General features: G+C 39.6%; 1 long non-coding RNA gene across 2 annotated transcripts; it reads left to right on the top strand.

Annotated features, from left to right (window-relative positions):
* The first annotated feature begins 351 nt into the window (after positions 1–351).
* LOC122221404 lies at positions 352–11,334 on the top strand. Of its 2 annotated transcripts, none has more exons than XR_006203196.1 (4): positions 352–490; positions 1,589–1,624; positions 9,557–9,666; positions 11,116–11,334. It is a non-coding gene; the product is annotated as an uncharacterized LOC122221404 (long non-coding RNA). The 2 variants fall into 2 exon arrangements; XR_006203197.1 differs by lacking the exon at positions 11,116–11,334 and adding an exon at positions 10,480–10,654.
* The last annotated feature ends 1,239 nt before the right edge of the window (positions 11,335–12,573 follow it).

The raw sequence follows: 12,573 nt of genomic DNA, 5'->3' as shown, positions 1-12,573 counted from the left end.
GTCTGTCCTTTCCCTTTGCTCTATTCAGTTGAGGTTGTACTTTGAACACATTATTCTGGCCCCACTACCGACTCTAGATGACCCGTGTAGATTTGTGTGCAGGTGTGTGCAGCAGTGAAGGATAGAGTGGTCACTTTTCCTCCTGTGACCAGTAAAATTATGAGAATGATAACTGACCTCTTATTGTATTTCAAAACTATCTGATAATATTTTGGGAAGGCAGAATCAATGGTTGGCTAACTCTCTTTAACCTCCTTTCAGTAGCTTAGTAAATGGCCGATGCAGAATAAGAATGACCTCATAATCATCTCATTCCGTTCTTCGAACTTTCCCACTTCAGGCTTACCAGCCATCAGGTATCACGCGAGAAGCGGGCAGTCCAGAGCTGAATGACACACAAGCTTATTCTTTTCAGTAACCAACCTGCTAACGTTGCTTTTCTCCCCAAACTATTCTTTCAAAGATTGCCAGACACGATCTAACACATAAGGTGAGATTTTTTTACAGCCTTTATCTTGCCTGAATTATGTGACATTTTACCTGGCTAACCACTCTCTACCCCTTTTTAAAAAATTCTCTCTTTTCTTGTCCTCCATGGCTATGCTACTCAAAATGGAGCCAGCAGGGGACTGTGAAGTCTGCAAGGTCTTTGCTACTGGTCCATCCTGAGACATCTGGCTTGTGCCAGAATGTAAATCAACTGTTTAGCTGATTGCTTTCCTTCTGTCTCTTGTAGTAGCACTAGTATCCTGATGAAAAAATTAGTGTGTTGATTTAATTCTAGTATGGCTTTTTATCTCATCGTAGACAGGCAATCTCAGTAGTGGTTTTCTATTCTAGGACTGTTTCCTAATTCCTTGGCTGCTTCCTTTCCCCCTCTACAATGATAGCATTTTATATTATATTATATTATATTATATTATATTATATTCCTTCTCTGAAGAATTGACATCTCTTTTTTTAATGTTTATTTATTTTTGAGAGAGAGGGACCATGAGTGGGGGAGGAGCAGACAGAGAGCAGGACAGAGGATCCCAAGCTGACTCTTTGCTGACAGCAGAGAGCCCGATGTGGGCCTAACCCACGAATCATGAGATCTCGACTTGAGCCAAAGTCGTTCACTTAACCGAGTGAGCCACCCAGATGTCAAGACATCTTCTGATGTTCTTAGACCTACGCACAGAAATAATGAAAGCTCGGTACTTGATATTCTATTCTTGAGACCTTGATCCCCATCCTAATTCAAAAAATGCATATGTATATGTGGAGTAGGACAGATGGGTGTTATATACATAAACCGATGCTCACCTGCAAGGTTCCAAGCTTTAGGGTGCAGGTAATTGGGCATTAAACAGTCTTGGATTCATTACATTAATCCTTAATGTTCTGCATTCTTCTAGAACCCCAGCTTCTAACACATATATAGAGGCGTGAGAGATGCCCGATTACGGAAAGGGTGAATCGGCAAAGGTGTTCTCAGTCCCAATGTCTATTTATAGAATGCCTCCTCCCAGAGCCACCCCACCCCACCCCAAGATACTTGCCAAATGTTTCACGTCATTATTTATCTTTCCCATCTGCATTTCAGAAGCCTCAGGAGAGCCAACATGCTGTAATTCCTAAGGTATGAAAAATCCCAACTAAGCCTCATCTTGTAGATGAACTTTTGTTGTATCTCAAAAGGCAGTAAACAAATTCTTCCCAGGGAAAATGGTCATTCTAAATTGATTGCACTTTTTTTCTCCTCCATATCATACTTCCATATTAGAAATTGTCATACTTTAATTAAAAGCTTTCTTTACATGTCCCATACCCTCCCCACAATTTTCTTACCCAGAGGACAGATCTAATGAATGATAATTAACTTTTTATTTTGCCCCTATGACATTCCAGTTATCTTACTTGTATGACTGGATGTCATCTTCTGCCCACTCTCTGGGTGAGAGATCACTATTCCTAATGCTTCCGATGAGGAATCTCAGACACAGAGAGATTACGTATTTTGCCCAGATAAGTATTGGCAGTGTCAAGATTCATACCTGGACTTCTGAATTTAAAGGCTTCAGTTTTGCTTGTGTGTTTTCATTTCGGCATTCCTAAGACTCTGCAAAGTTCTTAACAGTTACTTGAACTTTATTATGAATAAATGTGGCAAAAATGAACAAACAAAAGCAATCTGTTACGAATAATTTACTACTTACAGCCAGTAGCCAACCTTAACTGTTGGATGCTCAGGTGCCTTAAATATCTTTGAAGACATTCATAATTATATATATATATATATATATATATATATATATATATATGTAACCAAAACCAAATATCAATGGATAAACCTGTGGAGAGTGTCTATGTACACCTATGTGTGTATGTGTAAGTTGAAGTTAGAAAAAATTGGGAGTAGTAAGACCTTTTTATCACTCTAATAAAGAAACAGAAATTTCTGGCAAACATATCTCCGTAGTTTTGTAGACTCCGAAGTTTTCAGGGTTCTGAGTGGTCACTAGCCCACTTAATCATTCTCATTTCCTTTGTTCATCAACCGACACTAGTAAACTTATACTTCAATCGCTATATTTTTTCATTCACTTATCCAGTCTAGACCATATCTTTCCTAGGTGCTTGGTCTACTGAGCTTTATCTCCTATAGGTAATTTTGGAAGTGATAATTAGTCCCTGTTACTCTAGGCTTTTTCCCAGAGTCATTCGCTTTATGGTGCTTAGGGGTTAACCATAGCTACAAAGACCCTAGAAGCCAAGGGCACCGTGGATGTTGGTTTGTCTTTGGGCACAGAAATTTCCTCAGTGGTGACTAGTTATCAGAGTAGCTAAAACCTGTTCAAGTTGCTCCCCAAAATGTGTGCATGGAATGGGCCTGGGGCTTTACAGAGCTAACGTGACTCCTTCGATTATACATTCCCAAAAGTTTTTGCATAAAAATATTGGAGTTAAGTTAAGCTGCTGAGTTCAATTTGTCTATAAAAGAAAAGTCATTAACAATAAAGTTGGAACCCAGAATGTTATATTGATTCTTCAAAGTTCTGTTTGAGAATCTGATAAATTCCCTGCTTAAATCATGCTAAATATTCTACCAAAAAGTATACTTTTATTCTAATTAGAGTTTTATTTTAGGTTAGGAGGAAAAAAATAAGATATGACTCCTTAAAAGTTTTGAATACATAAAACATAAGGTTTTATTATCCCAAAGAGAGACATTCTATTATGCAAATATATTAATTCAGTTTCTGGTATAGAGACTTTAAATAGAAATAAGTTTAAATAAGGAATTTTATGTTACGGGATTACTGAGTAAAATAATGAGCTATTTGGTGTTGCTTAGGTTGCATATAGGTTTAAAAAATCTCTTTAATATATATTTGTGCAAACCGTGTCCTTTGACTACAAATTCTTCCAATTGCTTTAGAAATGGGAATCATCATTCAGAGCTAAAGTAAGCAAATAAGCACAAACATTGAACCTGAAAATGTGTTTGACATAATGTGCTTACTTTGAACACAAATTGCCTGAGTCCGTTAATGTAGAATGACAGAATAAAACTTTACTAAGTTCTTTTTTATTCATACGTGAGTGCTGATTCCATTTCAAGCCTTATGAAGATAAGAAAATTTGTGTGTATGAGCATGCATGCCTATATGTTAATATAGAGGTATAAATATATATAAAATCTCTATACATTCATATAATATATATGCATATAATAGATCCACATATACACATGTAAAGTGAGGGGAGGGAGGGACAAATCGGTGACCAAAAAAATGAAGATCTCTAACATTGGCTAATCCATTTTTTATGAATATGTATTATGTAGGAATACATTTTATTTTTTTTATTATTATTTATTTTGAGAGAGAGACAGAGAGAGAGTGAGTGTGAGTGAGAGAGAGAATCCCAAGAAGGCTCCAAGCTCAGTGAGAAGCCCCACATGGGGCTCGATCTCATGGACCAAGAAAGAGATCATGACCCGAGCCGAAATCAAGAGTCAGACGCTTAACCCACAGACACCCAGGTGCCCCTGTAGGAATACGTTTTGAATTCTTTTTTGTCTTCTTTAAAAATTCAAGAAAGGTTTAAACTTTGCAATACGAGAACCACATTAGCAGAGACATTTGCCATGTCTTTTTGACCACTTGATATCTTTGAACATCTTTCTTTATTTTGAAAAATTTCTTCAAATTAGAAGCCAGACATAGGGCTTCCATTTCCTCTCCGGCGCTTTGCACCTGCACGGGACATGAGCGCATCCAGCCACACCATTGCAGTGGCACAGGTATTGCAGTGACACAGGTATTGCAGATTCCTCTCTCCAAAAGCGGTGGCAGAAGCAGACAGCTTTGTCTGGGTCACAGCGGCCACTGTGCTGGCCATCACACCCAGGTGCTGGTGCGGAGGTCAGAGCGGGAGAAGGCGAGTCTCTAAGGGAGCAGTCCTGTTTAGAGATTGTTATGAGTGCTTCACACCTCTTGTAAATCCTTTTCTCGGAAACTAAGTAGGTTCTATTATTTGCTCCTAAGAACTTTGAGCGTCACGATGCTGTACCCCCTGCGCTTTCTCTCCTACTCCTGCTTAAGGACTTCACTCTCCCTTCTCTCTGCCTCTCCATCAACCGTTCTCCTCCTTTCTGAATCTTTCCCGATAGCACACACATGCGCTATTTTTTTCTCCCAGCCTTAAAAACTCCCTTAAAACCTGTCTTCGCCCTGCTTCTGCGTCAAGTTTCCGCCTCCATTATCTCTCTTCATTTTCAGCAACTCTCCTAGGAGTATCATATATACTCATGCTTTCCAATGTAGCTCCTGCCATTCCGTCCGGAACCCACTTCAATCAGGCTTTTTCACTGCCACCGCTCTTTCCAAAGTCCCCACTGACCTCTGCATCACTAACCTGACCTCATGGTTACGCCACGCTGTGTTCCTCCCTAGCTCCCCCTACCTGCGGCTTACAATGAAACTGATGGCTCTCTCTTCCATGAAACACTGCCTTCGCCTGTAGGACAGCATATACTCCCGTTTTATTCCTTCTCTGCAGCTCTTTGTCCCCTTTTTCTTCCAGACCTCTAAAGTTTGGAGTGGCCCAGGGATCAGTCCTTGTATCTCTTTCCTTTTATATCTTTACTCAATTGGCCTCGTGGTTTTAAACACTAACAAACTCATACCTTTCCCTTGAACTCTAGACTTGCATAGCCAGCTGCCTATTCAACATATCCTCTTGGATGGCTAATAGACATTTCGAATATAATATGCACCAGACGGAACTTCCGATGGTACCCACTCCTCGTAGTGCTACTCTGCTCAGTTTTCCCATTCCCATAACAAACAACTCAATTATTTTAGTTGCTTAGGTCAAAGTATTAGACCATCTTTGATTCTTCTATTACCTCCATATATCTTGTCCAATCCCTTAGGAAACACGGTCACTCTACCTTGAGCATATGTCCAGGATTTGAGCAGTTCCCATTACTTCCACATTTATTTCTCTGGTTTGAGTCATTGTTACCTGTCATGTGGATTATTAGAGTAGTCCCCAAACTGATTTCCATTCTTAATTCTTGCCCGTTTTCCATGGTCTGCTGTCAACAGAACAGCAAAATGATTCTTTTAAAAAAAATTAATGTTTATTTTTGAGAGAGAGAGAGAGAGAGTAGGGTAGGGGTAGAGAGAGACAGAGACACAGAATCTGCAGCAGGCTCCAGGCTCCAGGCTCCAGGCTCTAAACTGTTAGCACAGATCCCAACGCGGGCTTGAACTCAAAACCCGCGAGATCATGACCTGAGTCAAGTCAGACACTTGGCGCCCCAGAGCAGCACAATGATTCTTAAGTGTAAGCGAAAGCATATTCTCTCTCTGCTTAAAAGTTTCCAAAGTCCAAGTCCTTACAATGGTCCATTTGCTTGAATGCTTTCTGGCCACATTACTTTCCTCACCTCACCTCTGGGTGATACCTCTTCAGTCACTCAAGTCATTCCAGATTACCCTCTTTCGTGTTACCAGACCACTGAAAACACACCTTCATCTCAGGGACTCTGACTTCTGGTTTCTTTGGCTTCTGACCTCTTCCCCAAATGGTCACATGTATGTCACCTCACTTCCTTAATGCTTTCACTTATACTCCCTCTTCTCAATGCATCTTCTGGCCACCCTAACCAAAATTAGAAGCCTTTTTTGCCATTATATTATTAATTAGGACTTGTCGTATCCAACATATTATTGTCTCTATCCACTAGCACATGGCCGCATAAAAATAGGACTTTTTGTTTTTAACAAAATTATTAATTTAAATTCAAGTTAGTTAACACACAGTGTAGTATTTGTTTCAGGAGTAGAAGCCATTGATTTGTGACTTACATATAACACCCAGTGCTCATCCCAACAAGTGCCCTCCTTAATGCCCATCACCTATTTAAGCCATCCCCCACCTATCTTCCCTCCAGCAACCCTCAGTTTGTTCTATGTACTTAACAGCTTCTTCCGGTTTGCTTCCCTTTCTATTTTTATCTTAGTTTTCCTTCCCTTACTTTATGATCATCTGTTTTGTTTCTTAAATTCCACATTTGAGTGAAATCTCTCATTTCTATTTGTATTTCTCCGACTGACTTATTTTGCTTAGCATAATACACATACCACATTTTCTTTATCCATCCATCAATATATGAATATTTGGGCTCTTTCAATAATCCAGCTATTATTGATAATGCTGCTATAAAAATTGGAGTGCATGTTGCCCCTTCAAATCCGCATTTTTGTATCCTGTGGATAAACACCTAATAGCGCAATTGCTGGGCCGTAGGGTAGTTCTAGTTTTAATTTTTTTTGGAACCTCCATACTGTTTTCCAGAGGGGCTGCACCAGTTTGCATTCCCACCAATGGTACAAAAGTGTTCCCCTTTCTCTGCATCCTTGCCACCATCTGTTGTTTGGTGCTCATTTTAGCCATTTTGACAAGTGTGAGGTGTTATCTCCTTGTGGTTTGGATTTGTATTTCTCTGATGATGAGTGATGTTAAGCACCTTTGCATTTGTCTGTTAGCCATCTGGACGTCTTCTTTTGAAAAGTATCTATTCATGTATTCTGCGCAAGGAATAGGACTTTTCTTATGGTTGGTACATAATAAGTTCATAGGATGACCGACTCTTCCCTGTTTGCTTAGCCCTTATTTACAACTAAAAGATGAATATCTCAGGAAGCTTCTGAGTTCTAGGCGAACTGACACAGTTGTTCATACTAGCTCAATAAAAATTCGTCAGATGGAAGAATGAGTACAGAGGTAGGAGTGTGCGTTCTACCTATATCTTAAATCTATAGGGTTTAGCCTAAAATTTTATGGATGATGAAGCCAAACTGAAATGAATGGATATAACCAAGTGGAATGATACAAAGGGAAAGTACAGGCATTTCCCCAATCATCATCAACTGCCACGTAAGAGGTATCGCTAAATAGGTAACATTATTCTTAGATCCATACACATAAGTCCTATCTCTAATCCTATCATAAAGGGTAATTGCTTATAAGATGCCTATCCTTTTGACTGGCAGCGAATTATAAACATATGGAATACAACTATGAAACATACACACTGGTGAGATTCAACCACGTCATTACTGACAGGAAATGATGATCATAGGTAAATAACAACAGAATGTTGACTTCGCTGACCTAAATTATGCTTTCAATCAATATATGTGAGTTCCAGCCATTAGCTAAAATCCATCCTTTGGACATGAATCTTTGGGGGATACATAAGTAAGCTCATGAGATTATTGTAAGCTCATATAATCACTATCGTATTAAATAGTAGTTAATGTTTTTACAACAGGATAAATATGTTTGTTTTGTATACTTATAAACATTAATAAAATATCAATACCAGTTTAAATCTAAATATTAGAGACTTCTAAAAAAGGAATTTGAACTTTTAATTATTTAATTTTTATTTATTTTTAAAGAGAGAGACAGTGTGAGTGGAGGAGGAGCAGAGAAAGAGGGAAATACAGAACTTGAAGAAGGCTCCAGGCTCTGCAGTGTCAGCACAGAGCCTGCCACAGAGCTCAAACTCACCAACTTGAGATCATGACCTGAACCAAAATTGGACCCAAATTAACCTGGGTTCACGGGAGGCTCCAGTGGCGTAGGTACTGGGTTCATGGGAGGCTTAATTTTGGGTCCAAAATTGGACCCAAAATTAACCCTGTCTGAGGCACCCAGGTGCCCCCCTTTTCCAAAAAAAAATTTTAATGTTGGAATTTAAACTTTTAATGATAAAACTCCTTCCCCCTCCAAAAAAAAAAAAAAAGAAAAAGAAAAAGAAAAAATAGCCCATAAAGAAACAAACGTGAAGGGCTACTTTTTCGAAGACTGACTTGATAGAGTGTGGCTACTTGAAATGTTCCTTTAGAAAGTGGCTATCTCGGGGCGCCTGGGTGGCTCAGTCGGTTGAGCGTCCGACTTCAGCTCAGGTCATGATCTCGCGGTCCGTGGGTTCGAGCCCCGCGTCGGGCTCTGGGCTGATGGCTCAGAGCCTGGAGCCTGCTTCCGGTTCTGTGTCTCCCTCTCTCTCTGCCCCTCCCCCATTCATGCTTTGTCTCTCTCTGTCTCAAAAATAAATAAACGTTAAAAAAAAAAAATTTTAATAAAAAAAAAAAAAAAAAAAAAAAAAAAGAAAGTGGCTATCTCTGAGTTCAGCTCATCTTGATAAAGGGTGAGGCGGTGGATAGGCCGATTCATATGTTGTTCACTTGTATCTGGCCTCAGATAATGCCAGGTAGAGGCTGACGCTCTATCAACCATAATTGGAATGAGATAGACACGCGACCCAGGTTTTGAGATGTGGCAGTCCCTGCAGGGGAGAAGCTGATATTTTCTTTCATCACGCATCTTAAATGTACAATGCAAGGTAGTTTCCTTTACTAGAGCCAGGCGTCTGGCCCTGCTAGATCCCTGTAAGCTGCCTCTCAGATGTCAGTGGAAAACCTGCTTGTCTTTAAGCAATACCCCCAGTAAAGTCTGTTCCAGAAGGCTTGTGTGTGCACTGTTGGTCATGCATTTTTGCTTGCATGACTGTTGGTATGATGAATTAGTCACTTGGTCTAGCACCTACCATGGCTTTTCAGACATGAGTCAAAAGGTCAAAGATCAATGGCTCATCCTGATGGTGGGAGGTATTTGCTTGGGGTGGCGTAGCCAGTTTTCTTTAAGGATTGGTATGACTGATCATTGACTGGTCATGGGAAATAGCCTCTTAAAATCCAAAGACCTTGAAACCTGAAGGGACTACAATCCTCACGAAAGCAGTACATAGCTATAATTGATGGCCTCATTGAGGTTACCCAGGAGGAGGTAGACTCCTACCAAGGAAATGGCTGAAATGTTCCCCTTTATAGATGTTTTTCTGAAAAGGATAATGAGTAGAGTGCTCCATGACAGAATGCCATTTATGCAAAGCCTTTTGGGTGTTCTTATTTGAAGAGTACTGACAAATGGGCCCCTTTTACGGCCCTCACATGGTGATTGGGTGAGTCTAAGACCTAGTGTCATTCAGGTTCTAGGAGCACCAGATGATTGCAAACTATGGGGAAGATATCCTAAAGAAAACAGGCCCTGTGAAGCTGTCAGTGAAGAAATAACCCCTGAGGTCCCTGTAACTGCCAGGTAATCCTCCCTTTTGTCCTACTCTAGTCTTCTCCATACTTCTCTGCCTTGTTTAATATCAAGGAGGGTGAACCTTACAGATTGCATTCCCAAGGTACCCTTGCTTGCAGATTTCTTTTTGGGTTCATCCCATGAAAAATACCAGTAAGACATAGGAGTGGCAGGTGAGACAAAGGAGAATTATGTTTTCCTTGTTCCCTTTCTACATCAAAATTACATTTTTGGCAATAGCTATAGCCTTATATGACTACAGATTACAGTGTCCTATTCTCATTAGACTCTGGTAATTCTATTTCCTTCTATTATCTCTTCAGCTTTGGGTGGGGATTACTTTCCTCTGTCACTAATCCCTTGGTATCTACCATTTTTTGTTTGTTCTTTTAAAGCTACCCACACCTCTGTAAAGTAGGCTTTCATTAATGTTTCTATCTCTTTTTGGATGGAAAAATAAAAGAAAAATTTTTTCTGCTGGTTCCTCTTGCTAGTACATTTTAACCTTTGCCCTCACATATAAGGCTAAAAGGAGTATACTGGGGGGACTTGTCCTGGTCATAGGAATTAGATTGATCAGTGTAGCACTGCAGTGCATAAAAACCAAAAAGACCAAAACAGATAGATTACCAGAAAGTTAGGAGTTAATAGAGATGATAATCATTTCTGCTTAAATTTCAAGGACAAGAATAACCTCCTAGTTTAGAAGGGGTAGCACAAATACAAATCAGTTTTGTCATCTAGTTTAGTTTTCAGTCATAGTGGGTACTCAACACATGCTGAATAATGCCCTCTGATGAGCAAAGTGCAATTTTACTAAAGTTCAAATAGATGCATTGCTTTGGCAATAAGTGAACAAGACGGCAAGAAATTGGTCAACATGTAAATTGATCTGAAAGTGAAAGTGCCCTGTCAAGTATTCAGAACAGAATAGCAAAACCAACATTATGCTGGAAGAAGGCACTGGTAGAAATTGTCACCATCAAAGATCAGGAAAAATGTAAAGCTACAAAACTACAGGAAGGTAAGTTTGATGTTGACCATTGCTTTTAGGAAAACTAATGGGCCAATAATGCATAACTTTCTGAGAGCCCAGTAAGCACCAAATGAAAGGGCATTAAATATTCGCATTAGAGTCTATGAAATATGCTTTCACATGATACTTGCCGTTTGCTTCTGTCATAGGTTCATCCAAAGTTATTAAATTTTAACATTGCACTAGGACTTTTTATATGTAGTGCATTTATAGCCTCTGATTTATATAGCACTTTTCTTCCATTGAACCATTATATCCTCATTCTCCAATTCAATTGTGCTTATGGTTAAATATAGCAAGCAATACATGTGTGCCCATTAAATATATATATATATATATATATATATATATATATATATATATGTAGTGTTATATAAGTTTTTCTTGACTCTTTATATAACATATTCCCTGAAATTTTGCAGTGGGTCCGAATGCAATTGCCAGACGACTTGAGACATGGAAAGGTATTTGCATCCACAGGAAGATGGTGTGCCTCAAAATTGTCTCTAAACAGCAATCATTCTGGACCAGACAGCCTCATCTGTATGAAGTCTCATTCTGTGTGTGCTTAACTTACATAAAATCAACTCTATATGCTTTGCAAAGAAACACAGAGAAAAAACAAATACAAATTTAAGTTGTGCAAGCCATTCTGTCTGCTGTCCCTCTCTCTGAATGAGACTGAACTTCCTCACAGGGAGAGATTCTTAACTGGACGAATAATGGTCTAGTGTTTAAAAATACATACTCTTTGTTTTCAACACATACCCTAATCTTAATCTATCTGACACATCTGATGATAAACCTGTGAAACAATGGTCCAATCCAAACCTAAAGGAAAATTGCTCTATTGGAGTCACTAATTTGAAAGACTGTATGGTAGTCCCCACTAAGATTTGCCAAGAGATTTTCCAAGAGTAATTTAACCAACATCTGCTGATTGCCTTGGCACTGACTTTAGACACCCACTATGTAATACAGTGCCACTGCACTCTACCCGGTTCAAAATCTCTGTGACATTCTTGCGGTTACTACAACAATTCAGTTAAAGTTCCTTATGGTGGCGGGCCACACTGAGGGGGAGATGTAGGCAGTGGTATATAGGCCACTAGGAATAAAACTCCCAAAGAGTGGAGGCAGGGAGTAACTACCTGTGCTGGAGAGAGTTCTGTAGAGACCTTGCCCGAGGTTAATGTGCTGTAAATAAGATGGTTCTGTGACCCTTTATTAGGATGGCGGTCGGGTGATTGTGACTGAGTACGCATGCCCCTACGTTGTTAAAATAAGAGGTTGTAAGAATGGAAGATGTACCCTACGATTTGGAAGCTATCCTAATTTGCATGGTCATTCAGTATATGCCCGTATAACTGATTAGGGAAAAATATCAAGAATCAAACCATCAAGCTTCCCCCACTGCTCTAGAAGAAAAGCAATCTTATTCCTGCCCTACATGATTTTCACATAACCATGACCCGATGTGTTTTGTGTCTCTATTCCTCTTTCTGAATTCGAGATTTTACTAGAGTTATCCTGCTCCTACTTCGCCCCTCTGTACTTTTGTGGTGTGTGTGTGTGTGTGTGTGTGTGTGTGTGTGTGTGTAGAAAGTACGGATAACTTATTAGTTATGATAAGTACAGTCTTATTAGTTGATAGGTTATCACATCAAGAAAAGCCACATCCAAATTCAAGAGAAAACTGTGTTTCAACCAGAGAGACTTGATTTTGAGCTGGATGCAGTGGCTGGATGCACCTTTGCTCAGAGGAGCTAAGGAGCAAAAGGAAACTCAATGACTAGGAGAACACACTGTGACAGAACCTGTCACTTTATCACCGGAAATCTTTTGGTGGCCTCCTGTGCTATGTGGTGGGGACCAGGTCA

This window comes from Panthera leo, chromosome B3 (genome assembly GCF_018350215.1).
Source record: "Panthera leo isolate Ple1 chromosome B3, P.leo_Ple1_pat1.1, whole genome shotgun sequence".
Classification (NCBI taxonomy): Eukaryota; Metazoa; Chordata; class Mammalia; order Carnivora; family Felidae; genus Panthera; species Panthera leo.
The sequence above is the reverse complement of the archived record's forward strand: the minus strand, read 5'-3'. Positions and strand labels throughout refer to the sequence as shown.